The following is a 27,661-nucleotide window of genomic DNA, read 5'->3' on the forward strand; positions in this document are numbered from 1 at the left end:
AAAGGACATGAACTCATTTTTTATGGCTGCATAGTATTCCATGGTGTATATGTGCCACATTTTCTTTATCCAGTCTATCATTGATGGGCATTTGGGTTGGTTCCAAATCTTTGCTATTGTGAACAGTGCTGCAACAAACATACGTGTGCATGTGTCGTTATAGTAGAGTGATTTATAATCTTTTGGGCATATACCCAGTAATTGGATGACTGGGTCAAATGGTATTTGTGGTTCTAAATCCTTGAGGAATCGCCACACTGTCTTCCACAATGGTGAACTAATTTATACTCCCACCAACAGTGTAAAAGCATTCCTATTTCTCCACATCCTCTCCAGTACCTGTTATTTCCTGACTTTTTAATGATTGCCATTCTAACTGGCATGAGATGGTATCTCATTGTGGTTTTGGTTTGCATTTCTCTAATGACCAGTGATGATGAGCTTTTTTTTTTTCATATGTTCATTGGCTGCATAAATGTTTCTTTTGAGAAGTTTCTGTTCATATCCTTCGCTCACTTTTTGATGGGGTTGTTTGTTTTTTTCTTGTCAATTTGTTAAAGTTCCTTGTAGATTCTGGATAACAGAAATCCAGGATGGCCACAGAGAACAGAAGTAAACACCTGGCCTCCACCACCCCATTTCCCATCCAGGAGCAGCTAGAACCAGGAGGGACTTCCCCATGTGGGAAAATGTCCTCACAGGCAGTAAGCCCATTTGAGTCCACACAGCTGTGCTTCCCCCAGAATAGGAGCTGACACCGTACCTCACCCACTGTGGTCAACACAGCTACCGTGCTATGCCTTCTTGGAACTGGAACTACTGCTAGAGGGTGTCCTGCTCCAGGGATGAGTGGCTGCAGTACCCTCCCATTCCAGTGCTCAACCACCCCTGCCTGTTAGACCACCGTCAATGAGCCAAACTGCTGCTACATCCTCTTTCATGGGGCCAAGTTGCAATGGAGCCACCACCTTTTTTTTTTTTTTTTTTAATTTAGATATCCAGTTGTCCCACCATTTGTTGAAATGACTATTGCATTGCTTTTGTTCCTTGGTCAGTTATCATTTCCATGTCCATGGGATCAATGATCAGTTGAATATATTGATGTGGATGTACTTGTGGGCTTTCTGTTTTGTTCCATTGATCTATTTGTCTGTTGTTTCACCAACACTTCACCATCTTGATTAATAAAGATTTATACTAAGTCTTGAAGTCAGGTAGGGTTTCAACAGGGAGTCTACCTCTCCCAGTTACACCTGTGCCCTACCCCTCGGGACCAGGGCTGAAGCGTGCAATGCCTCCTGGGAAAATGGTACCAAAACAGATATATAGACCAATGGAACAGAACAGAGGCCTCAGAAATAACACCACACATCTACAACCATCTGATCTATGACAAACCTGACAAAAACAAGCAATGGGGAAAGGATTTCCTATTTAATAAATGGTGTTGGAAAAACTGGCTAGCCATCTGCAGAAAACTGAAACTGGGCCCCTTCCTTACACCTTATACAAAAATTCACACAAAGTTGGATTGAAGACTCAAATGTAAGAGTCTTAAACTACAAAACTACAAAAACCCTACAAGAAAATCTAGGCAATACCATTCAGGACATAGGCATGGGCAAAGACTTCATGACTAAAACACCAAAAGCAATGGTAACAATAGCCAAAATTGACAAAAGGGATCTAATTAAGCTAAAGAGCTTCTGCACAGCAAAAGAAACTATCATCAGAGTGAACAGACAACCTACAGAATGGGAGAAAATTTTTTGTTCAGGTCTTTTCCCATTTTTAAATTGGGTTGTTTGCTTTCTTACTGTTCTGTCTTTTATTACATACATATTTTATAAGTATTTTATCCCAGTCTTTGCCTTTTCTTCTCATTCTCTTCACTTATTTCACAGAGCAGAAGTTTTTAATTTTTATGAAGTTCAGCCTATCAGTTTTCTTTCTTGTGTCATGTCTTTAATGTTGTACCTAAAAAGTCATCTCCCTACCCAACATCACCTTGATTTTCTCTTATACTTTCTTTTAGGAGTTCTGTAGTTTTGCATTTTTCTTTAGTTTTATGATCCATTATCAGCTAATTATTGTGAAGGGTGTGGAGGTGTGGGTTTGCCCCCACACCTTTTTTTTTTTTAATTTAGATGTTCAATTGTCCCACCATTTGTTAAAATGACTATTGTATTGCTTTTGTTCCTTGGTCAGCTATCATTTCCATGTCCATGGGATCAATGATCAGTTGAATATATTGATGTGGATGTACTTCTGGGCTTTCTGTTTTGTTCCATTGATCTATTTGTCTGTTGTTTCACCAATACTTCACCGTCTTGATTTATAAAGATTTATACTAAGTCTTAAGGTCAGGTAGGGTCAGTAATCCAACTTTATTCTCCTTCACTTTTGAGTTGGCTATACTGTTTTATTTATTTATTTATTGCCTTTCCGTATGAACTTTGAGATCACTTTGTTGATATTCAGAAAATTACTTGAAGAGATTTTGGTGGCAATTAGGTTGAATCTATAGACCTAGTTTGGAAAAAATGGTATCTTGACAATATTTGCTCTATTGATAAACGTGGACTCGCTCTCCATTTATTTAGTCTTTCTTTGACAGCTTTCATCAGAGTTTTGTATTATCTCTCATAAATATTGTATATATATCTTGTTAGAGTTATACCTAAGTATTTAATTTTGAGGATGGTAATGTAAATAATATTGTGTTTTAATTTCAAGTTCCATTTGTTTATTGCTGATTTATAAAAAAGCAATTGACTTTTGGAGTATGAACATTGTATTCTGCAACCTTGCTATAATTGCCTATTAGTTCCAGGTGTTTTTTAATAGATCCTTCCAGACTATCTACATAGAAAATAATGTTATCTGCAAACAGTTTATTTATTTCTTCCTAATGCTTTTTCTTCATCTATTTATATAATCATGTGCTTCTTTTTCTTTTTTAGCTTTTTGATATAATTAATTATAATAATCGATTCTCTGGTAATGAACCAGCCTCGCATACTTGGGAAAAATCGTATCTGGTTGTGGGTATGGTTCCTTTTATACTTTGTTGGATTTAATTTGCTTACATTTCACTGAGGATTTTTGAATCTATGTTTATGAGAGATATTAGCCTGTTATTTTCTTTTCTTAAAATATCTTTGGCTGGTTTTGATATTATGTAATGTTGAATTCATAGAGTGATTTAGGAAGTATTCCATCTTCATCTGTCTTCTTGAAGTAATTATAGAGAATTGGTACAATTTTCTTCTGAAGTATAATGGAATTTACCAGTGAACTTATCTGAACACAATGCTTTCTGTTTGGGAAGTTTATTAATGTTTAATAAATTTCTTTAATAGATATTGGTTCATTCAGATTGTTTCGTTTTGTATGAATTTGGAAAAGTGTATTTTTCAAAGAATTGGTCTATTTCATCTAGTTTTTCAAATTTGTGAAATTCTAAATTTGTGAAATTAGATTTGTTTATAGTATTCCTTTATTATCCTTTCCATGTCCATGGGATCTGTAGTAATGACTTATCTTTTATTTCCGATATTAGTAATTTGTGTTTTCTCTCTCTTACCCTTCAACCCCACAGTTATCATGGCTAAAAGTTTATAACTTTTATTGATCTACTCAAATAAACAGCTTTTGGTTTTATTGATTTTCTGTTGTTTCATTAATTTCTGGTTTAATTTTTATTATTTCCTTTCTGCTGCTTACTTTGGACTTAATTACTCTTCTTTTTCTAATTTCCTAAGGTAGAAACTTGGAGTATTGATCTAAGATCTTTCTTATTTTCTGGTAAAAGCATTCATTGCTATAAATTTCTAAGCACTGTTTTCACTGTATCCCACAAATGTTGATAAGTTGCATTTTCATTTTCATTTAGTTCAAAATATTTAAAAAATTTTCCCAGCTTTACCGACATATGTCATCTTTTTTATGTTGCTATAACAGTACCCCAGGGACTGGGTAATTTATAAATAAAATATATGTATTTGGCACACAATTCTGATGGTTCAGATTTCAAGATTGGGCGTCTGTATTTGGTGAGGGCCTCTTGCTGCTTCAGCTCACAGCAGAAAGTGGAAAGGGAGTGGGCATGTGCAAAGAGATCACATGGCAGATGAGAGAGGAAGCCAAACTCACTTTTATAATGATGCACTTTCTAGTAACATTCAGTCCTGTGAGAATGACAACTCACTCCTAGAAAAGGGCACTAATCTATGTATAAGGAATCTGCCTCCATGATCCAAACATCTACCACTGGGCCCCATCTCCCAACATACCACACTGGGGATCAAATTCCAACATAGGTTTTTGGTAGGGTCAAACTATATCCAAACCTTAGCAACATATAATTGAAAATTATTATATAAGTTCAGAGTGTATGACATGACATTTTTGGATGTGTATACACAGAAAATGATTATCAAAATCAAGCTAAATGATATATCCATCACCTTAAATAGTTATCTTTTTTTGTATTTGTGAGTCCGGTGAGAGTACTTAAGATCTACCCTCTTAGTAAGACATAAGGATACAATATATTATTATTAACTATTGTCACCATGACAGACACTTGGTCTCTTTTATTCAACTTATATTAATAACCAAAGTTTGTCCTCCTTGACCAACATCTACCCATTTTCCAACCCCCAACCTCTGGTAACCACCCTTCTGCTCCCTGTTTCTATGAATTTAATTTGTATAGAAAGTTTTTAAAAATATTTTAATATCCCTTAAGATTTCTTCATTGACCCATGTGGTATTTAGAAGTGTGTTGTTTACTCTCGAAATATTTGAGGATTTTCTAGCTATCTTTCTATTACTGATTTTTAGCTTAATTTCACTGTGGTCTGAAATAAGACAATGTGTGGTTTTTATTCTTTTAAAATTGTTAAGGTGTGTTTTATTGCCCAGAGTGTGGCCTGTGTTGATGAATGCTCAGTGCAAGCTTGAGAAGTGCATGTGATCTGCTGCTATTGGATATAGTAGTGCATAAATGACAATTATATCTAGTTGACTGATGGTAGTGTTGATTCTAACTATGTCTTTACTATTAATAATATTCTGCTTTCTGGATCTGTCCATTTTGAATAGAGGAGGTTTAAAGTCTCCAACTATAATAGTGGGTTTAACTTTTTCTCCTTATAGTTCTATCAGTTTTTGTTTTATATTTTTGGCGCTCTGTTTTTAAGTGCATAAACATTAAGGATGGTTATACCTTCTTACTATATTGACCTTTTTATCATTATGTAATACCCCCACTTATCCCTAATAAATTTCCTTGCTCTTAATTCATATGTTTGTTGGCTGCATAAATGTCTTCTTTTGCAAAGTGTCTGTTCATAGCCTTCACTTACTTTCTGGTATTTTTGAAATTAATAGAGCTATTCCTGTTTGTTTGCTTTCTGTTTTGTTTGCTTGTTTGTTTAGAGACAGAGCCTTGCTTTGTCACACAGTGTGGAGTACAGCGGTTCCATCATAGCTTACTGATGCCTCAAACTTTTGGTCTTAAGCAATACTCTCACCTCAGCCTCTGTAGAAGCTGTGACTACAGGTGTACACCACCATGCCTAGTTAATTCTGTTGTACTTGTTGAGATAGGGGTCTCCCTATTTTGCCCAGGCTAGTCTTGAACACCTGGCCTCAAGCAATCCTCCTGCCTTGGCCTGACAACTTTTTCGGATTACAGGCATAAGCCACTGCACTTTGCCTTGTTTCTTTTAAATAGTTGAGCATGGTATATCTTTCTTCAACCTTTACTGTCAGTGCATATGTGTATTATTTAGCATAGGTTTCTTGTAGAAAACATATAGCTGAGACTTCTCTTTGATTCTCAGTCATTACTACTTCAAATATTGCTTCTATTCTTTTCTCTATTTATTCTCCTGATAGTCTTATTACACATACATTACACTTTTTGTAACTGTCTTACAGTTTCTAGTCCGTTTTTTCAAAAAAAAATTTTTTCAGTTTTGAAAATTTCTATTACAATATCCACAAGCTCATAAATTCCTTCAACTGTGTCCAGTCTACTAATGAACCCATCGAGGAGATTCTTTATGTTTGTCACAGTGTGCTGTTGTTTAAATGTTTGTTTCCACCAAAGCTCATGGTGAAACTTAATCCCTATTGTAATAAAATTAAGGGGTGGGAAATACGACTATGGTATTCACTAAGTGGGACCTTTGGGAGGTAATTAGGATTAGAGGAGGTCATGAGGAGGGGTGGTATTCGTGGCTTTGTAGGGGTAGAAAGAGAAACCTGAGCCAGCACAGTCAGCCTCCTCAGCACATGATGCCCTGTACCACTTCAGCCCTCTGCATTGTGTCCCCACCAGCAAGAAGGCCCTCGCCAAACGTGCCACACTTTACCGTGGACTTCCCAGCCCCCAGAACTGTAAGAAATACGTGACTTTTCTTTGTAAATTTGCCAGTCTCTCCAAGTATTCAGTTACAGCAACAAAAAAACTAGCACGATGTCTTTGATCTCGTGCATTTCTTTTGGATTTTTTATTTCTTAAAATTTTCTTGTCTCTGCTTACATTATGCATCTGTTCTTGCGTGTTGTCTGTTTTTTAAATAAAAAGCCTGAGCCCGTTACTCATAGTTTTGTTTGTTTGTTTAAATTTCTGGTTGGTTAATGCTAACATTCCTTCCATATCTGATCCTGGTTCTGATGCTTGTTCAATCTCTTCAAACTATCTATTTTTCCTTTTAGTCTGCATTGCAATTTTTTGTTGAGAAGTGAACATGGTGTTTTAGGAAAAAAAGGAGCTGCAGTAAACATGTCTTTTTTAATGTAGTAGTAAGACGTGTGGAAAAAGAAGTATATTATAGTCCTATGATTTGGTTTCAGCCTTTAGATGAGCTTATGTCCCTGGTTGTGAATTTCACTAGTAAATAGCAAGATTTGTCCCCTCTTAGGTGGGGCCGAATGGCTAGAGTGAGCTAAAATTGGGTATCTTTCTTCCTCCACATGGAAAGATGTAGCAGGCTGGAACTGGATATTTTTCTTCCCCGAGGTAGGGTAGTCTCTGAGAAAGTCACAGCAGCTTAGACTCTAATAATAGTTTCTCTTGGAGGGCAGGCCTTGATTAGAAGAACAGGGTGCTCTGGCATATTTCAAAGTGGTTCCTTTCCCCTCCTCTTGCTGGAAGCATAAGGGGATTTTTCTCTGATATTTACTGTGTGGGGTTCCCCCTGTGACTGAGTCCATCCCCTGATTTTTAACCCTCAGAGTTATTCACACTGAGTTTCCAAAAATCCATCAATCACAGTTTAGGTTTTCCTACCCAGGCACGTGTTCCCATGGAGGTTTGTGTTCATGGATTTCTCCTCTAATAAATTACAATTCTCTTTACTTGCCTGTCTGCCTTTCTAATTTGTACAGGCAGCAATATTCCCTGTGATCTTACTCTCTGATGTATTTAAGAAGAGTTGAACATTTTTAAAGTTTGTTTATTTTTAACTTATTGTTAGCATAGTGTGGCAAATTTCAAGCATCTAATATGCAGGTCCAGAAAGTCCAGCCATAAAACTTTAAGTTAAAGGCCTCCTTGCTTTCGGTATCATTTGAAAGCAGTTGTGCTTAATAATCTTTATACATAAGTTACTTTTAAATTAAATTAACTTCATATATATTTCACTTTCGACATTAATTAGTGAATAATATCTTCATAAACACCACAATCAGACTAATAAACAGTTACCAATTGCAAATATTAAGACACAGTTTACAAAATGCTAATTGAAGCCCTAGAGTTCTGGGATTAAAACCAAAAAGATACTATTAAAAAGGGACAAGAGAAGTATGTATCTGGAAAGAAATGCAGTTTGCAGAGATGAGCAGAATTGAATTCCTATTATCCAAGTTAATGATGGCATGCCTGTGATCTTCTAGAATGATAAAGCGTTATAAAAAAAATTGATGGACAATAATTAGCATAATCCTATGTTTCAGTGTGTCAGGAACAGTCCCAGTCTGCACCTATTTCTTAAGCATATTTATTAATAGCATCCCTGATTTGATTTATGCTTTAAATTTTAGGATTGCCTTAGTAACAGTTGACACCTGTAAAATAATAACCTAGTGTCATGAAGCCCATTTTTATGAAAGACCACAGAAGAAAGTAAGTGTTGATATATTAGAGAAACTATTAATTCTGTAGGTTAATGGAGCATGTTTTGGGGTGATTTCAGTATCTTCCATCCGTTTTAGTGACATCAGCTGCTGCTGATGAACAAAGATACATCATCTATTATTTTTGAGCTATAGATCCAGTTTTCTAGTTGCTTCCTGGACATTTTCACTTTGATGTTTTACAGCATCACTGATACTAAGTCCCAAAGGAGTATTTTTTTCCTATATTTGCCTTCATTATTACTGTTTATGTCATTATCATTCATTACCCACTTAAACCATTAACGTGTGGCACGTGAACTTCTCCCTGTCTCTCTCCCTTAGAACGAAAGGATCACTATGCCTTTACTCTAAAATGTCTCAGAACTGCTTTTGTTTAGACCCTCGTTTTTTTGTCCCAAAATGTAGATTTTTTTTCTACAGCTTCCTAACTCTACCACCAATTCCATATATTATATAAATTTCTAAAATAGATCGTATCATACTCCTACTTGAAATCTTGAATATTTTCCCATTGCTTTTAGCATCTTAAGCCATACTCCTGGGAACAGCATAGCAGGTCCTTCATAATATGGCCCAAACTCATTTTCATCTTGTACCTCTTCCCACTGCCCACAGCTCTCACAAAACACAGCTGCAATTATTCTCAAGAAAAGACTCACATTTTCATGTCTATGCTTCTATCCACATGGAAATTGATCCTGGATATGACACTCCTTTCTCCAACTAACAATGTTATTTCATCCACCAAATATATTCTTGTTGAGGAAGAATTTCCCTAACACTGCCAGCTGACTTTGTCTCTTCCTTGTGCATGGTCTCCTAGTACAGGATTCATAATTCTGCCATCGCTGTTAGCTCACTGTATTGTATTTATTTACTTACTCATTCTATTTCCTCAGAGACAAAGGCAGCCTCACAAGTGATGTGAGCTTCATTTTTGTCTTCAGCAATTGACATAGTGTCTAACCATGAGCAGGTTCTTAGTGAAGTTCTTTATTATTAAAATAAATTAATCTTCATTGTTTTATTGTTTACATAATAACATAAAATTGAAAGGCTAGGACAGTTGCTGGAAGGTTAACTGGAGGTTCATAATGACCTTTCAAAGGTTCACACTGCTTACCTTGTACAAGGAAAGAACCAGAAGAAAGTTCTACATTGTTGATAAGAAGCAAAAAATCAGGATTCTTTCTAATCTCCTACTGTGGATAAGAATTACAAAAGGTTTGTGTAGCATGATATCCAGGACATAAAAGATACTACATGGCAGCCAAGAGAAACTTTTAAAAACTAGAGCCTAGGTTAAATCATTGATTATTGGCAGATATGATTCCAAATTATCTTTTTAGGCAACAGATGCAACTTATTAATAATTTAATGCTGTAGCAAAGAACTACTGAAAATGATTCAAACAGAAACCCACCCCCTTAAGGTGTAATCTAGGGTTGGTATATATTTAGCTCAGTCTGCTTTCTCTAACCACAGAATCTTTAATATTTCTATAAAGCTCTATGCGAACCAAAGTGTATGCATGTTTCTTTGCAAAGGGTAACCTCTTGACAGCTTTGGAAAGTGGCTAGAACAAGTGTAACTTTCTTAGTTATAGAGAGAAGGGAACTGAGTCACAACACAGGAAAAGCTCAAGATCACAGAGCAAGCGAATGACAAAATTGGGAAAAGTGCTCATCTTGTTTTTATTCCAATTTCCTTTCTTCATTTAATGTTCTTTCATTCAAAATAACAACAAAAAAAGAGCTTTTACAAAATGATGAGCCATTTAAAAAACTTTGCTTTTGCTTGCAGTGTCTATGACAGGAAACAGGATTAATATATATAAGTCATGTTTAAACTACAGATGTTTTATAAAAGGGCGTTTTGGATGACTCTCAGTTAAACTAAAAATTCAGTTAAAGTAATCTATTCTGGCTGATTAGGTTTTTACAGTAATAACAACTACAGTAAGACCTGACCTTGAATTTCCACAGTGTCTTTCTTTTCCAGAGTTCGAAATGCCATCACAAAAGTGATCCGACATGCTAGTGATGGGACTGAGAGGGTTTGTTGTAGAGAATATCTATTCAGAGAAGGCTGGGCCTGCTATTGACTCTTAAAATTAAGATAATCAATGAATCTGCATTGTGGCTCATTCACTGTCATGCTCAGCAGCAACCTTCATCTGAAGGCATTTAATTCATTTAGTGTTCTAAATATATCACATGCTGTACAAGCCATTTTATAAAAGGAATTCTATGAACTCTATATTAAGCCTTATATTCCTACCAATGCAATATGAATATTAAGGATTTTCTTCCTACTTGTCATGCTAAAGCTAGTGCTAAATGCTTTAGCTGGCAAGTAATATTGAGACATCAAAACACTTAATTTACTACAGGTAATCTTATTTCCTGAGATACTAAACACAGATAAACTTTTCTTTTAACCCCTCAGCTAATTCTTTCTGCCACCCATTCTAACCAGGGAGCATATTAATTACTCTCATTCATCATAAGTTTGGCCTTATGAATAAATAATACATCTACTTTTCTCTAAAAAATGTAATAACTTTTAAGTCTTTCCAAGAAGAGGGTTCCCATCCTTCCTTTAGTTGAAGACACAACCCCATTGACTTAGATGGAAGATCCTAGTGTAACAAGCACATTGTGTTCATTGACTTGCTTGGCCAACTGAACAATCTTTCGCATTCATCAAGCAAACTTGGCCTATACGTGAATATGGGCACCAGCAAACCTGGCCTCTGTGGAGGATTATAAGGGAATTTCAGATGATTGGTACTCTGCTTGAGTTTAATCACATTGCTCTAGTTTGGAGTTCAGGTCCTGAGTCAATTAAATTACTTTTGCAAAGTCACAAACTGTAGATTTTTTTCCCAAGATTTAAAATAGTGCTGACTACAGAGTAACTAAATAGAAAATAAGTTGTAATAACAATAACAAACTGAGAATTGGAGTGAGGAATGAGTAAAAAATGCAACTAAATAATTAGGCATTCAAGCAGCAGTTTTAAAAATAAAATCATGTGGCCATTTTATATGCCCATTTCATTCTTCTTTGCAGGTATCATTACATATATTTCTGTTATATAAAATATTGGTCACATGGAAAACATGTATATACATTTAAACATATAATATGTTTGAAATAAAATTTAATGAAGTCCCAGAAAATGTTTTATCAGATTCTGAGGCTTTTGGAAGTATATTCCCAGTGGGAAAGGAAGATGTTAGAAGGCTTTTTGTTTAAACTGTTAAAATTCCGGGATTCTTTCATGAAATGACAGCTAGAACTTTGAACAGAGCTCAGATTTCTTGGCAGAATCTTCAAACTGGAATATGCCTGGGAAGTTCCCTTGATAGCAAAAGTTGTAACCGATCTTGTGACTGAATTTCTGAGAGTTTAAAATATATTTGCTGAGTGTTATTGTCTGTACCAACAATATTATTAAGATATGGCAAGTTTATAACTAGATTAACTTCTAGAATAGAAAGACCTGCAAGTGGCAAAAATCACTGTCCATGATCAGTTTCAAAAAAAGTTTGTTTAAAATTACCTCCTGCTTTAATCATTTAAAAGAAATGAGAGGATAGCAAAGGAAAAGAAAAGAGAAAAAGTACCCATAAGCCAGAAATGTATCCATAAGTTTGATTAGCTATTTCACAGCCATATTATTGCTTCCCTTAATGCTAGTCATCAAAATGAAGAAAGTTGCTTTCCTTGTGGTGTAGTTCAGTAGTCCAAATTTGTACCCTCTCAATTTAAATTTATAATTGTTATTTAATCCTAAAAACTTATCTATGGTTACAAAATTGAGGAATACTGCATCACCACTAAGAATATTTTCGATTATCATCATTAGTACCATTGTCATTATTTTCTATCTGGTGAGATGGAGGAAGTAGCACTGCATAAAATCATAAAAGGACCTCTTTATGCTTTCTATTTCTCCTAGGCAGGTATTTATTATAATAAACTGGACTTGCATATACAAACAGAAATCAACATCCTCTTAAAGATATCAATAAGAAAATCTATCATTAATCTGCTTTAGACCAATTATTCTCTATCAAATAGCATGTGAGCAAAGCTGTGTTTTCATCACTTAGATTTTTTCATAGTCTGGGTTGGATCCTGTTCTCATCTTGCACAATTAGAAGTTTTAATGGTTTCCTTATTATTGGTGCCATACATCTTTTTTCTTTTTCTTACTACCCTCCTTTAAAATAAAAAGTTACATCTGTTTATGATATTTATTGATATATAGGCACACATTAAATATATTTTGAGAAATAAAAATAGTTAAACTATCCATGTGGCATAAAATTTAGAAGATACAAAAGGATATTCATTGGAAAATAAGTCTATTTTTCTCCTTACTCACCAGGCATCCAGATTACCAGAAACTGTCATAAGTTTCTTGGATATTTTTTTAAAACTTTCAATGCATTTGCAAGCATAAATGTGTATGTAGTTATAGGTGAGTTTATACATTTTTAATACTTTCAGGCATTACACAATGTTCAGTAATGTGTATGTGTGTGTAATCATAGACACAGATTTTAGAGATGATTCCCTAAAAGAATCTGCAGATTTGTCTCATTATTTTTAAAGTTGGCACAGCATTCCAATGTAAATATAACCTCAGTATTTTAAAGTGCTTTCATTTGTCCCATGATTCTTGCCCTAAATTCAATCTTTCTTAAATTAAGACTATAATTATTTTGTTTGCTCTATCTTTATAGAGGATCTCCCTCCAAATTTAATAAACTAATAGTTTTATTTTTATTCTTAGATTTAAGGATTTACTGAGCATAAACTTTCATGTTGTTGAATACATTGTTGGTTGTCTACCCAATGGCCATCCCCCACCCCTTTTATTTCCTTTGTCTCATGATAGAAACAGAAAATTCTGGCTACTCCTCTCTAGATTCCTGTAGGGCAGGAGTTAGCTATGTGAGCAAGCAAGTCCCAGTAAAAAGAATGTCTTCTAGGGAAGTTTTGGGAAGCACTGTTTTCGAAGCTAAATGAAATGGTGTGCATGAGGAAATCCATGATGATCTTACTTCTTTGAAAGATGCCTGTGAATGAAATGCTTGGAACTACTTTGCATCCTTGATGTGACAAGGCTGCAGATAGCATGATAAGGGTGGCTATGTGAAAAGAGGAACAAAGTTCTCTTTGAGTCAAAATTCCACATTCGTTTCACTTATCTCCAGATTTCTTGTGTGTGAAAAATAAACTTTGTCTTTATATGACTTTTAGTTGGACATTTTGTTACTAGCAAAGACATTTGAACTGACAATGTCTCCAACATACTGCTAAGCACTGTGCATACTCTCTTTGTATCTGTTTAAGATAGACACCATATTTTTCTGTATTACTCTTGTAGTTCTTTACTTGTTGAGTGTTGTTGTCTATTTTTGTTGTTGTTGTTGTTGTTGCTAGCAAGGAATACCTGAATCTGGGTAATATATTTTTTAAAAGTGGCTTATTTGGCTTATAGTTCTGCAGGCTGTATAAAATACATGGCACCAGCCTCTGCTTGATTTCTGGTGAGGGCCTCAGGCTGCTTCCACTCATGGTAGAAGGCAAAGTGGAGCTGGCTGTGCAGAGATCACATGGTAAGAGAGGAAGCAAGAGAGATAGGGTTAGGTACCAGACTCCTTTCAACAAACAGCTCTCTGGAGAGCACTTAGAGAACTAATAGCAGGAGAATGCACTCACCTCCAACAAGAAAGGGCATTAATCAATCTGTCACTGAGAGATCCAGCTCCATGACTCACACACCTCACATTAGGCCTCACCTCCAATTTTGGGAATTAAATTTCAACATGAGATTTGGAGGGAATAAACATCTAAAGTATAGCATTACTTAACAGACATTTTTACTGGAATCTTGTGTTAAAAGTTACTTTGGTTATGATCGCTTATAACCATTAGTGAACAATATCTATCTTTATACTCTGTGATAAAATAAAGATAATAGCTATTAGCAGAACTACTGATGACTTTTTAATAACAGACTTTAAAATTCAAAAAATATTCATGAATAGGAGTAAAATATTGCTACATAAAATTTCATTCTCCCTAATTCTCTTTTTCTTGGCAAAAAGGCTGATTTCCTTTGTGAAATGAAAATGTCTAAGAAAACATAAAAGACCATAGTGACATGTGGCTTTTTAAAATTGTATTTTATGATACTAATGCATTAAGTGCAAGATAAGCTGCATTTATGGGTTTTCTTTTAGTATTTTGGAGAGACAATACTCATTAAAGGTCAATAACATTGCTTGTTTTTTAAAGAAATAATAGAACGTATTTTATGTCAGTCTTTTTCTTAAGAAATGGAATGAAGATATTAAGAAAAAATGTGATTTCAGTAAAAGTATATCTGACTTCTGTCTCCTGAATACCTATAGACTTTGGAAGAGATACCGAGCAGTGGTTTGGCCAGAAGTTCTGGCTAGATACTCTCCAGCATGACGATATATAACAGGAAGTGCTGACATGGCAAACCCCAGACAAGTCTTTTGGAAAAAGAAGAGTCAAGTCTCAACCATAAAAATCAGCACATAGCATAAGGGCAGGGGCATCTGGATTTCTCCAAGAAGCCATGGCCAACCTCAGACAAGATTTGAAAGGGGTATAGGTCAGAAACAAGAAAGTATGTCCTGGATGTTTACTGAGTAATTCTATCTGCAGATGAGTAGATGGCAAATGAACACGCTAGAGTGCAATAACAAAACAGAGTCTAAGCAAAAAGGAATTCTGCATTCAGAAATTGACTTACGAAAGGATCATGCTTTATTGATAATTCTTCAGACCCTCACTTTATTCTATTCTCTTAAATGGTAGAGATACTTAAATAATGAAACAAAGCAAAATACAAGGAAATATATACCTTATCTTATAATAAAACTCAAAGTGAATAGCTACTCTACAAGATCCACTTCATGAGGAGCTGGATGGTGGCCTCTTCATCTAGAAAGAGGTCAGATGTAAACAATAAGGATTGTTGGATAAAAGTGCCATTTAATAATTTTAAAGGAAGAATTAGATGGGACTAATGCAGACACTTCATATTTGTTTGATAGTCATGAAGCTATAAAATTCACTGAGAAAGAATGCACAAACATTCTATTGCAGTTAATTATGTGGCAGTACTATGAAAATAACTTAAATTTTAGAGTCATAAATATTTTTACTGCTACAATTAGACAGTGGAAAAGAATTGTTACTATTCACTGGCATTCTTCAAAGTTAATCTCCATGATCCTGTTTTATAATGCATTTATGACAGCATAATCTCATCTCTACTATGTAAATTGAGTTGGATCTTATTTTCTTCTTTCATTTGTGGCACAGTTTGCTGGTGGTGGCTAGATGAACGTTTGGGTGAAAGATAATTTCGTTGCCCTCCAGCCCTTGAATGTCTGGTATAGCACAATCAGGGAATCGGTGTCACATTAAAGCAATTCTTATAATATAATCAAAGCTCTCATGTTGTACTCTCCTTCAGATGAAACAAACTAATGAAATATATTGACCCTGTTCACGCACTTCTGAAGCAAAATGACTAAGAGGTATCGAGACGACATGAAATACATTGACATTGATTGTGAAGTCGGCATTTCCCAGTCACATTGGGGGCTGATTAAAGTGTCACATTGACAATATAGCCCCTTTTGAACAGGAAATTAATACCAGTTTGGTGGCAAAAAGATTCTTCTTCCAAAAGGAAACTTGCATCATCTTTAATGCTTCTTAGTAGAAAAAAAAAAAAAAAAAAGAGGTCACTTGTTTTACACTAGTGTGGCCTTCAGTTTTCTTGTTATGAAATAATAATCAGGAATGTCAACACTGTAGTTATGTTAAAAAAAAAATAGGATGCTGGCCTGCTGTGGTGGCTCACACCTGTAATCCCAGCACTCTGGGAGGCTGAGGCAGGCAGATTGCCTGAGGTCAGGAGTTCGAGAGCAGTCTGGCCAATATGGTGAAACCCCATCTCTACTAAAAATAATAAAAAATTAGTTGTGCCTGATGGCGTGTGCCTGTAATCCCATCTGCTCGGGAGGATGAGGCAGGGGAATTGCTTGAACCAGGGAGTTGCAGGTTGCAGTGAGCCGAGATCGCACCACTGCACTCCAGCCTGGGTGACAGAGCAAGACTCTGTTTCAAAAAAAAAAAAAAAAAAACAACTTAGGATGCCTATTGTGTTTCATGTTTATTTTGGTTATGAATAATACTAACAAATGAAGAGACAAAATAGAAATTTTTGAATCTTTCACTAACTCATTTGAGTGGGAATTTAGTTTAAATACTAAAAGATTAAAACATGAATGTTATATAAATATGTAAGCTTTATTTCTTATATATAGGATAAGAAAAGAACATACATAATAATTCTTAAATTCTGGTTGTTTGATGTTATAGCCACACATTTAATTCCATTGGCAGTAAATTGCTCTTTGTGGAAGCTACCACTTAGCACTGTTCTAGGATTCATAATGTAAAAGAATCTCCAAGATAAAGATCAAAGTGTGGACACACCTGATTTGCTAAGCCCTAACATCCTGTTCCCCCTTGTCGGGGGGAAGGAAATTATTACTCTAAGTTTCAGGTTTTCCATTGCTTCATTAATTTCCCTTCCACCCTTGTTTAATAATTCACTCAATAGATAATACAATGTTGGCATTCCTTACCTTAGTAGATGAGTAACTGTTGCTTGTGTATGAGAGGCATTTTGCTAGGTGCTCTCTGGCAGAAGTCATATGAGAGGGATGAGACAGATGAAAAAGGTGGGATGGGGAGGTGTGTGACTAGGGCTGTCTTTCTGAAAGTCCAGCCATGGTAAGATCAAAAAGTAGGCATGCAGGCCTGAGTTCCTCTTGCCTGACTCAGAACCCAAATTCAGCATTGTTCCTACATTATTTACCTTCCCCTTTGCTGACCTTTTGTCTCCGTCACTACTGTGCTACAAAAATTGGAGGGCGGTTTCCATCTGTGGCTGTTCTCTTCTCTTACCCTTTCCCACAAAATGGCCTCTGGTTATAATTTGATAGTTTTTGTCACTGTGTGTAATAACGAAAAGAGTAAGTATTAGGAATCAATATTTCAGTCCACCCCCAGCCCCATTACAATTGCTCTCCACTTTGAGTAGATTTTATTTGGACCTCCCTGCTTCTCTTCTTACTAATTTGCTTTAAAAGCTCACTATCTAGCTGATAAAAATGCCTGCTCTACTTCTAAATGCACACACATAAGCACAGAGAGCTGTTTTCTTCATCTGCTAATTTGTAGTACTAGAGAGAAAATGAAAAATGATAAAAAAGAAAAAACTCAAGGGAAATACAGCTTCTTATTCTAGTTATGCCTTCAATACTTCCAGCCTTCAGAATTTAGATTCCACTCACACATAAGTTCAGGCTTCCCAGTATGAGTTGAGAGAATATAGTTTTTTTTTCTAAAAAAAATGCAGTACAGCTGCTGTGAGGAGTGATATTAAAATATTCTGATAGTTATCCTTAGCTCTGACAGTTAAAACAAAATTTATTGTTGAGTTTTAGGAGTTCTCTATATATTCTGGATATTAATCTATTTTCTGATGTGTGAACTGCAAATATTATCATCTCCCATTCTGTGGGTTGCCTGTTTACTCTGTTGATATTGTCTTTTGATGTATAATTTTTAAAAGTTTTCATGAAGTTCAATCTCTCTATTTTTTTCTTTGGTTGCCTGCACTTTTGGTGTCATAGCCAAGATCTCATTGTTAAATCTAATGACATGAAGCTTTCCCCCTGTGTTTTCTTCTAAGTCTTTTATAATTTAGCTCTTAGGAGCTAAATTAGGCTGTGAATCTATTTTGTGGACAAAGGACTTGATTAGTTGTTTCTCCAAAGATATACAAACAGCCAGTGAAGATACAAAAAGATGCTCAAAAATCACTAATCATGGGGGAATGCAAATCAAAACTATAAGATCCTACTTCACATCCATTAGGATTGCTATCATAAAAAACACATAAAATAACAAGAGTTTGTGAGAACGTGAAGAACTTGCAACCCTTATGCAATGCTGTTGGGAATGAAAAATGGTACAGCTGGGATGGAAAGCAGTATGGTGGTTTCTCAAAAAATTTAAATTAGAATTACCACATGATCCATAATTTTCACCCCATAACCGAAAGTATTAAAATCGGGGACACTATATTTGTACCACCATGTTCGTAGCACATTATTAGCAATAGCTGAAGGTAGAAGCAACCCAAGTGTCTGTCAAAAGATGAATAAATAAACAAAATGTGATAGTAGATAAAGTGGAATATTATACAGCCATAAAAAGAAGGAAACTCTGACACATGCTACAATGTAGATAAAGCTCGAAGACACTGGGAAAAGTTAAATAAGCCAGGGACAAATGTGGATGATAGCACCAAATGAAGTATTTGGAGTAAAGTCAGAAAGAGAAAGCAGAAGGGTGGTAGCTAGGAACTAAGGGGAAAAGTAATAAGAATTTATTGCTTAGTGGGTACAGAGATTCAGTTTTGTGAATGCACTTCATGCCATTGAACTGTGTACTTAAAAATGATTAAAATGGTAAATTTTGTGTAATGTGTCTTTTAACACAATTTTAGAAATAAGCTGCAATTTAGATTTTGATGAATTCTAGGGCAGGAGAAAGATTAGCTCTTTGGTTAATTAATCAATCAATAAATTCATTCTATACTCATTAAGTATTTATATACTAGATACGCTAAATCTAAAGAATTTAAAGTGTGAGATAAAATTGCTGTGCTCTGGGATCTTATACTCTGAAGAAGAATCAAATAAAGAAGCAGTTACTAAATATAAAATTTGAAGATTATGGTATATACACTCCAGAGGCACCTGTAAAAGATGATCTGTTGATATAATAGAAATCCTATCTTAATTTATTCTTAATATAATTTTTTATATATAACTCATATATCATGTAATTCACCCATTCAATGTGTAATATTTTCCATGTATTCAGAGTTAAGCAACCATCACCACACTCAATTTTAGAACATTTTCACACCAAAAAGAAATTTTCTACTCATTTGCAGCTGCTGTTCATTTTCCTTAACCCTACCTCCATCCCTGGCACAGACCTAGGTAACCTCCAAACAACTTTCTGCCTCTATCTACTTTCTATTTCTTTAGATTTGCTTATACTGGACATTTCACATAAATGAACTCGTCCTGTATATGGTCTTTTGTGACCAGCATCTTCTACTTCGCATATTTTTAAGTTTTGTCCACATTGTAACATGCATGTGTACTTTATTCCTTTTTATTGCTAAATAATATTCTATTGAAAATACTACATTGAATTTATTCATTCATCAGTTGATGATCGTTTGGACTTTTTCCCACTTTTTGGCTATTACTAATAATATCTCTATAAACATTCATGTATAAGGCTTTTCGTATGGACATATGGTTTCAATTCTCTTATGTGTGTACTTAGGAATGATAACTGTATGCTTATCCTTTGAAGAACTGCCAGATTATATTCCAAGTGGCCTCATCATTTTACATTTCTACCAGCGAAGGATGAGAGTTCTAATTCTCTATATTTTTGACAGTACTTGCAGTTACCTGTCTTTTTTATTATTGTCATCCTAATGGGTATGAAGTGGTATCACATTGTGGTTTTGATTTGCATTTCCCTCTGATTCATTTTCATGAATCCTTTAACATTTATTTTCTTGTGGAACTTTTTAATTAAACAAAATGCTTTGACGTAGTAATACATGTGTGTTTTAGGTGTATGTGTTTGTATGATAAAGATGCATAATCAAAAGTCTTCATTGATGTGTTGTACGATTAAAAATTTGGAGAATGAGAAACTAAGCAATGAGCGTTCAATATTAAGGAAACTGAGAGTATGGTGAAAATTGCAATAAAAGAGTTCTTAGAGGAACTTATTCTGGGTGGATATGTACCTGTCAGGCAGTGGAGGAAGACAAGGAAACATTACAGGATAAATGGGTAACATTTAAAAATATCAACAGAAATGTGAGATAATTTGTCAGCCTTGGTGAATTTCAAATATTCTGAAATTACTTGGAAGTGCACAATGCGCTTTAGGGAGTGATCATGTATGATTCTGCAAGGGAAGGCGGGACCTCTGTGTGAGAGTTCATTCATGTTCTGCTCTCCTCACATGCAAAAGGGAGGCTGAAGATATTGAGGCTGAGAATGACACTATTTTATTAAAAATTATCCCCACAACTGTTTCAAAAATAATAAATGATGGTTAGTCCAAAGGCAGAGTTATCAATTCAGATGAGAAATAATTAGGACTCACAATGTTAGTGCTTTATTACTTAGGTTTTAAGTTCTCCTCCATTAAAAATCTTCATCTTGACCTTTGTTGATTTCTAAGCCATTTCTAGCTTGTTTTACTATATTAGTTGTAATAGGTTTTATCATTAATTTCTACATAAATATGTATCTTTTTGAAAAGTATGTTGTAATTGAAACATCAGAACTTTCCACAGTACCTATTCTACAGATAAGGGATGGGGAGTTAATGGATGTGGGCACCAGGGAGCCTATATATTCCCTGACATTGTATGCAAATGTGTTTATTTTTTATTTATTTATTTTTTGAGATGAAGTCTCACTTTGTCACCCAGGCTGGAGTGCAGTGGCATGATCTCGGCTCACTGCAACCAGGTTCAAGCAATTCTCCTGCCTCAGCCTCCCATGTAGCTGGGACTATAGGCGTGTGCCACCGCATATGGCTAATTTTTGTAGTTTTAGTAGAGATAGGGTTTCACTACGTTGACCAGGCTGGTCTTGAACTTCTGATCTGAGGTGATACACCCACCTTGGCTTCCCAAAATGTTGGAATTACAGGCGTGAGCCACCACACCCGGCCACAAATGTATTTATTCTGTGTGTGTACTCAGATGGACGCTTTTCTGAGCAAAGGGCTCATAATTTCTCTTTAGCTCTCAGAGGGATCCTTCATCACTGATAAGGATGAAAGAGCTTCACTGCCCTCATACAAATTAAGAAAAAGGGGCCCAGATTTAGTCTAGCAGTAAGAATGCTGAGCACTGCTCTGTCATTTCAAAGGAGTTTATAATGTTCTCATTCTTCGGAAACTTTAAGAAAAGAACAGCTACCACCACCCATGTTCTAATTTACAAAATGTACCAATTAGCAACATACTGAATTAAGAAATACGAGGTTTTCAGCTTGCTATCTGGACTTCTATGTTGACTTTGCATAAAGTGATTAAAGCTGATGCTCTTGCATGGACTCCTGGGGCTCCCTTATTGTAAAATGGATAAGCATCGTAAGGATTGGCAGAGAAGTAGGATGGGAGGTGGATAAAGGATACTGGGTTCCTGTAAAACAGCAAACATCTGGGCATAGAAGGATTTCTCATTATCATATATATAATGGCAGATAGTGGCTTTATAGGTTGCAGATAAAATACAACAAAATATTAGGAAGTCACAGAGATAATGCTCATTTTTTTCCTGATAATGAGAATGAAATAAAGAAAAGAAGGCATTATTACATTTGTTCTGATAGATACTTCTTTGTATTACACTTGTAAAATATAATTTCTATCTAGGATTTTCCTTTCTGGAATGGGGTATGGGGAGGACAGGGAGATCCGTAATTTCTTAGAGGAAAATTTTCGATGAATGTTTGTTTCTTTAAGACATAATCATTGCCTTTCACTATAACACAAGGTAATTCAGTGGTCAAAGGCAATATTTGTAAAATATTTATTTTAGCATGTAATGCCAAACCATTGGTCTGGTATTACAGTCATTGATCCAGGTGGCTGAATTTACCATATAGCTTCTTATTACTTACAACATTCCTGGAAAGGTGGCTATTTCATCCAAATGAGCCTTCAACTACTGCAGTGTCCAAGTTTCATGCAAGGAGCCTGCTACCATTACCTGATAGCTCTTGTAAGCAATGCTCAAATCAACAGATCTTTTGTAGTTCTCTTTAATGGAGTCTGGATGATGAATTTACATCTATATATCAGAAACATTGTCTTCTGCCCTACATTACTAATGTCAGAAAATTGTCTCTATATAATTCATCAAAGTATGTCTATAGAATCACTCCTTTATTATCTTTTCTCTTGCAAACTGTATAATTCCCCCTTCATTCCACGTCAGGGGAGACCTTTAATCTTGCTTAGGTGCATTCTGTAGGGCTTTCTACATTAGAGAGCCTGAACAGGTGCCACTGGAGGCAACAAGAATGGAAGCAAACCGTGATGAGGACGGTCCTAGGGTAGTGACTTAGTAAATGGCTAGACAGAAAGCATTTTCTGAGAGATCACAGCCTCAGGAAAAGGAGTTTTAAATGTTTATTTGACAAAAATAACTTATTCATATTTACATATCTCTTTGCTTTTCCTGCAGAATGGTCACCCTATAATATTGATTTACCCTTGAAGAACATTTGCAATTTGATGCATCCCTGACACGCATACTTTAATTCTTTGTCCTCTTTAATAACAGAGACTAAAATGAGTGAAATTCTGATAACCTAATCATGGTATTTCTATTTCAGTGTCATAATGGGATCCTTCAAAATGACAGACAATATTATGTGATTCACAAACCTAAACCTTTGATGTCTCAATGCTTTTTCTATTCCTGTCTTAGATTTTGCTCCAGTGATGTATGGTGGGGAAGTAGGACTGAAGTGAACTCTTTTCCCAAGGGCAGATGTTCCATTGGAAAATGTGTTAGAAATAATGACTTAATGTAGAGAAATAGAGTGAAAGGACAAAATCAAAAACTTTTATGTAAAATAAAAGCACAGAGATTTTAAATATGGATTTAAGATCCTACAATATGAGTTGAATACATGATGGGAATTTTTACTCCTCAGTCTGGTATATGCATCTGGTATATACATGAAGACCAGACTCAACATGAGTAGAGATTTTCTGACAAGGGTATAGTAGATCTGCTTTTAGCTTTGAAAAACAGTAATGAAATAAATTGTCCAAAGAATAATTGAGAAAAAGATGAGAACTATAACAGAGACTGGCTGGCATTTCTCTTTATCTTCCCTACATGCAATGAAGTGCTGGACACAAGGTAGCTGTTCAATAAATTGTGCCAGGATTGAGAGGGGATGATGCAAGTTAGTGGGCTTTTCTGATTTTACTTTTTTAAATTTATAAATCAACTACCCTAAGCTCTGGAGTCATACAGTAGAGAGTGCCAATCCTAACTGCCCATTAACTATCTCTAAAATGCAACCAAAATGAGATTTCCCAGGATTCTTTTCCCTGTGTAGACCTGTATTAGAGTTGGTCTTAAGAGATTTTGTTTGTTTGTTTTTTATCTTCAGTGAAGTTGAGACTTTTAAGCCCCAAAGATGTAAGATTGTTTTATTTTTTAAATTATTTTGCATTGCAATTGATATTTTTAATAGATAAATAAAAATTGTATATATTTATGATATACAGCATGGTGTTTTTATATATATATATATATATACACACACATATACATACACACATTGTGATATCGCTAAATCAAGCAAATTAACATATACATTACCTCACATACTTAATCTTTTGTGTGTGTAGTGAGAACATTTAAAATTTATCCTCCTAGCAATTTTCAAGAATACAACATATTGTTATTAACTACGCTCACCATGATGTCATGATGTACAATAGATCCTTTAAACTTCATGCTCCTAACTGAAATTTTGCCTTATTTGACTAACATGCCCCTAACCCCCCAGCCCACAGCCTCTAACCACTTAAAATTCTCTTAAGAGATTTCTGCATGAGATTTGGGTTATTAAGTATCTGCTGCCATTGCACATTCCATTTAAAGTAAGGATGATGGGATTTGATTGACTATTTCTAAGTGTAGTAGAGAATTTGAAGACCCACAGAGTCTACATTTATGAAAACTAACTGAAAGTCTATTTCTGTGGGTAACTTAATTATATTTGATATAGATTTCACAGCCATGCAAAATCATATGAACTTTGGACACGAATTGAGAAGGAATGAGACCCTGAAACTTAAGATAGGGTCATATGTACAGGTTCCAATGAAGGTGAAGTCCGTGAATGTCTAAAGTCTGCCAATTTTTCTTTCCAATATAAGCAATATTTCCTCTCCTCAGGAGATCATTCTCCCTTCCTTGTAAAACGTATAGCTGGCTCCTTCCTGGTAGCTTTCTTGAAGGGGAGTACTAAACTCTTCAGCATCTAACTCAGTCTCCTCTCATTCCTTCTGGACCTATAACCAGACAAGTGTTGTCAGAGAACAAAAAAATTGCATGATTTTCCAATTTATATTGAAATGCCCTGAGATATATGAGTAGAAATGGATTCTAGGGAGGTTGCTTATGAGTTAAAAAAATAATGTCAGATCTAGTCAATTTATAGATAAGGTTGCACTAAACAGAGTGACTTAAGTGTTTAACAGTTTGCTTGCTTGGATGGTTGAAATATGGAACTATATGTGGACTGAATGAAATTCAAATACCAGCAAATTTATTCTGTGAGACCTGCTTACTAATCCCCTATGTCCTCCAAAAGAGGCTAGAGAAGATTTTCTTCATGAAAGCCTTGAGAAATACATTTGTGAGCAGAGTGACAGCATCCTTAAAGAGCTCTCTGGTGGCTATTCCCTGCAGGCCAAAAACAAGAGTGACAAACAGGGTTCCCAGAATTCAACAAAGATGATGGAAACTTAAGGTTGCAGGGGTTAAGTGAAAGTACTTAATCACCAGAGACAAGATGTATACGGTGACCAAAAGGGACAGCAGAGCCATCGTAGTAATCAAAAGGATTCGACCCTCAGAGATCTTTGGCATTGGCTGATTGATCAAAGCATTCTTATAAATTAAATAGTTGTGCATCGCTCTACTGTCTTACTTTATGCTTACAAGTAGAAAATTTCCATGTCTGATGAAAAGAAGTATGAATGAATCACTAACTTAAGAGACATGGCACTTCCACAAAATCCTCAGACATGAACCAGTTCACAGTCCCAGTGTAAAATTGCATAAAGGTAGGGGACAAGGGAATCAAGTCCTCTTTAGGAAGGATCTGACTACACTACCAAAAAGGTATAGCATAATCCTTTCTCCTAGCATTCTCTGGAGGTACCTGAAACTCTTTACCAGGGTGAAGTCCACCAGCAAGGGGTAAATAACCAGACTTTTCAGGAGTTGCTGGGCACTGAGCTGATACTAATTACAGAGACCCCAAAACACCACCATCGGTATGGGTGCTTATTGAGGTTAGGAGATCAGTGGAGTTTTGGCTTGTGTTCTTCTCACAGTGAGCTCAATAAGACCATGGCTTCATGCTGGGGTTACTCCCCAGTTTCAGAAACCATAGTTAAAATAGGCATACTTAGAAACTAGAAAAATTTCTATATTGGGTCCTTGATCTTTGGAGTGAAGTTTATTATGGTAGGAAGAGGAAAGTGGAAGGCATTAAAGCTGCCTTTAGCTACCATGGTATTAAGCAGAAATAGACATTTCTGGAGGGATTACAGAGATTCCTGACATGACCAAGAATTTGAACTATCCAAGGTGGTGATTCCCATTTCATCCCCTTCAACTCACCTTCATGATGCCTCTGTCCTATACAGTTTCACGGTGTCTTCTGAGGCATCATCCTTGATCAGAAGCAATGCCTTGGAATATATCTGGTGTGTGTGTGTGTGTATGTGTGTGTGTGTGTAGAAAGAGAGAGAGAAAAAAGTCATATTCATTAACTCACTAGTCTTACCATGTTTTTCATCACACTGAAACAGGTGGCCTATTACCATAGTGAAGTGGACTTTTGAGGCAAGGTAGGCAGCATCACCAAGCCTAGGATAATGTTTTCCACAACATGTTTGATGGTCTACATCACTGGTCAACATACAGTGTTGTTTCTGGCATAGCAAAGGCTCATGGATTTGGGAATCAAGGGATGGAACTGGGCTCTTCTAACTTTTACTGTCAATGATACATTTGTGGACTCAGCTCACATGTTAGGAAGGATGGAAAAATCATCTTTTGAAACTTGCTAAAGATGATTGCACTTCTTAACTTGGAATCTACAGATGGAATTTAGGAGTTTAATGAGCCCTCTAAATAGTGTGTAAAATGTTACATGTATATGCATATATGATTTTTTTTTTTTTGAGAGGGAGTCTTGCACTGTCATCCAGGCTGGAGTGCAGTGACGCGATCTTGGCTCACTGCAAGCTCCATCTCCCGGGTTCATGCCATTCTCCTGCCTCAGCCTCCCAAGTAGCTGGGACTACAGGCACCTGCCACCACGCCCAGCTAAATTTTTGTATTTTTAGTAGAGACGGGGTTTCACTGTGTTAGCCAGGATGGTCTCGATCTCCTGACCTCGTGATCTGCCTGCCTCGGCCTCCCAAAGTGCTGGGATTACAGGCATGAGCCACCACACCTGGCCTTATGCATATATGATTTTTATAAGAAGGTCTATATCATTTATCACATTTCCAGTGGTGCACATAACTTAAGAATTTTACAACCAGGACCCCACCTGAAACTGTATTTAACACCAGAGCAAATAGATGAGGTGAATGACTATTTGGGGGTCACCATTTTTATCCTTAAGCTATGGCCTCCCCAAATTATTATTGCCCATTGTTCAATTATAATGACTTTAAGCATTTTTACCACCAATATTACTAAAATGAGCATAATTTTTATTTGTAACGCAGAAGTATACACATAATTTAATCTTATTAGAGAACCACATGGTATGAAATAAAATGTATCAAGTAAAGCTTATCCCAGATTCATAGAAAAATGAAGATAAATGTAGACACATTGAATATTTTCTCGTCTTGCTGTTCCCTCTAGATGGTTTTATTTACCTTCATGGTTTCAGCTCCACCTCCAATCAATGCAAATGACTCCAACACCTATGCGTTCATGAGGACTCTCCTTAAATGTCCCCTGACAGGTGAATTGCCATCGACTTTAAGACCTCTGCTGAAAGAGGTGGCCTACACACAAGCAGCTACAGTTAGAAAATAAATCAACATATATTTGTATACACATGCACACAAAGAGTAGGTAGAAATGGTCTTCCAAGGGATGCCCACCACAGTCCTCCTGATTTAAGATGTATAGATGTAGAGTTCATAGTAGCCGCGTCATCTGCTAAAACATAACTGCTCTTCGGTGCCTTAGTGTAAGAAAACGCTGTGCCCCTAGCTTGCTTGTAAGGAAATAACATTTTCTTTTCTTGCAGTGGACTGCATAGGTTTTCTTCCGTTTTCCCACTCCATTCCCTGCATTGATTCTGCCTTGTTACTCTGCTGTTTCTGAACCACAAAGCAAGTAGGCCATTTACAAAACACCAACTGATAAGGATGAATCTGCTCTGGGCCCATGCATAAAAAACTTGAAAGTAGAAAAAAAAATTGAAAAGGATAAGAGCTTTTCAATCAATTTGATAAAA

At 35.8% G+C, this 27,661-nt stretch overlaps 1 long non-coding RNA gene across 1 annotated transcript in view; it reads right to left on the reverse strand.

Moving 5' to 3' along the window:
• Nucleotides 1-16,653, reverse strand: part of LOC134738341 (uncharacterized) — a 47,146-nt gene extending 30,493 nt beyond the window's left edge. The window contains exons 1-3 of the long non-coding RNA XR_010124033.1: nucleotides 16,568-16,653; nucleotides 14,962-15,014; nucleotides 9,281-9,359 (exon numbers count right to left, since the gene is read on the reverse strand). This is a non-coding gene — a long non-coding RNA (uncharacterized LOC134738341). The remainder of the gene's footprint in view (nucleotides 1-9,280; nucleotides 9,360-14,961; nucleotides 15,015-16,567) is intronic.
• Nucleotides 16,654-27,661: the final 11,008 nt, after the last annotated feature.

The sequence above is a fragment of the Pongo pygmaeus genome, chromosome 16, assembly GCF_028885625.2.
Source record: "Pongo pygmaeus isolate AG05252 chromosome 16, NHGRI_mPonPyg2-v2.0_pri, whole genome shotgun sequence".
NCBI classification, from domain to species: domain Eukaryota; kingdom Metazoa; phylum Chordata; class Mammalia; order Primates; family Hominidae; genus Pongo; species Pongo pygmaeus.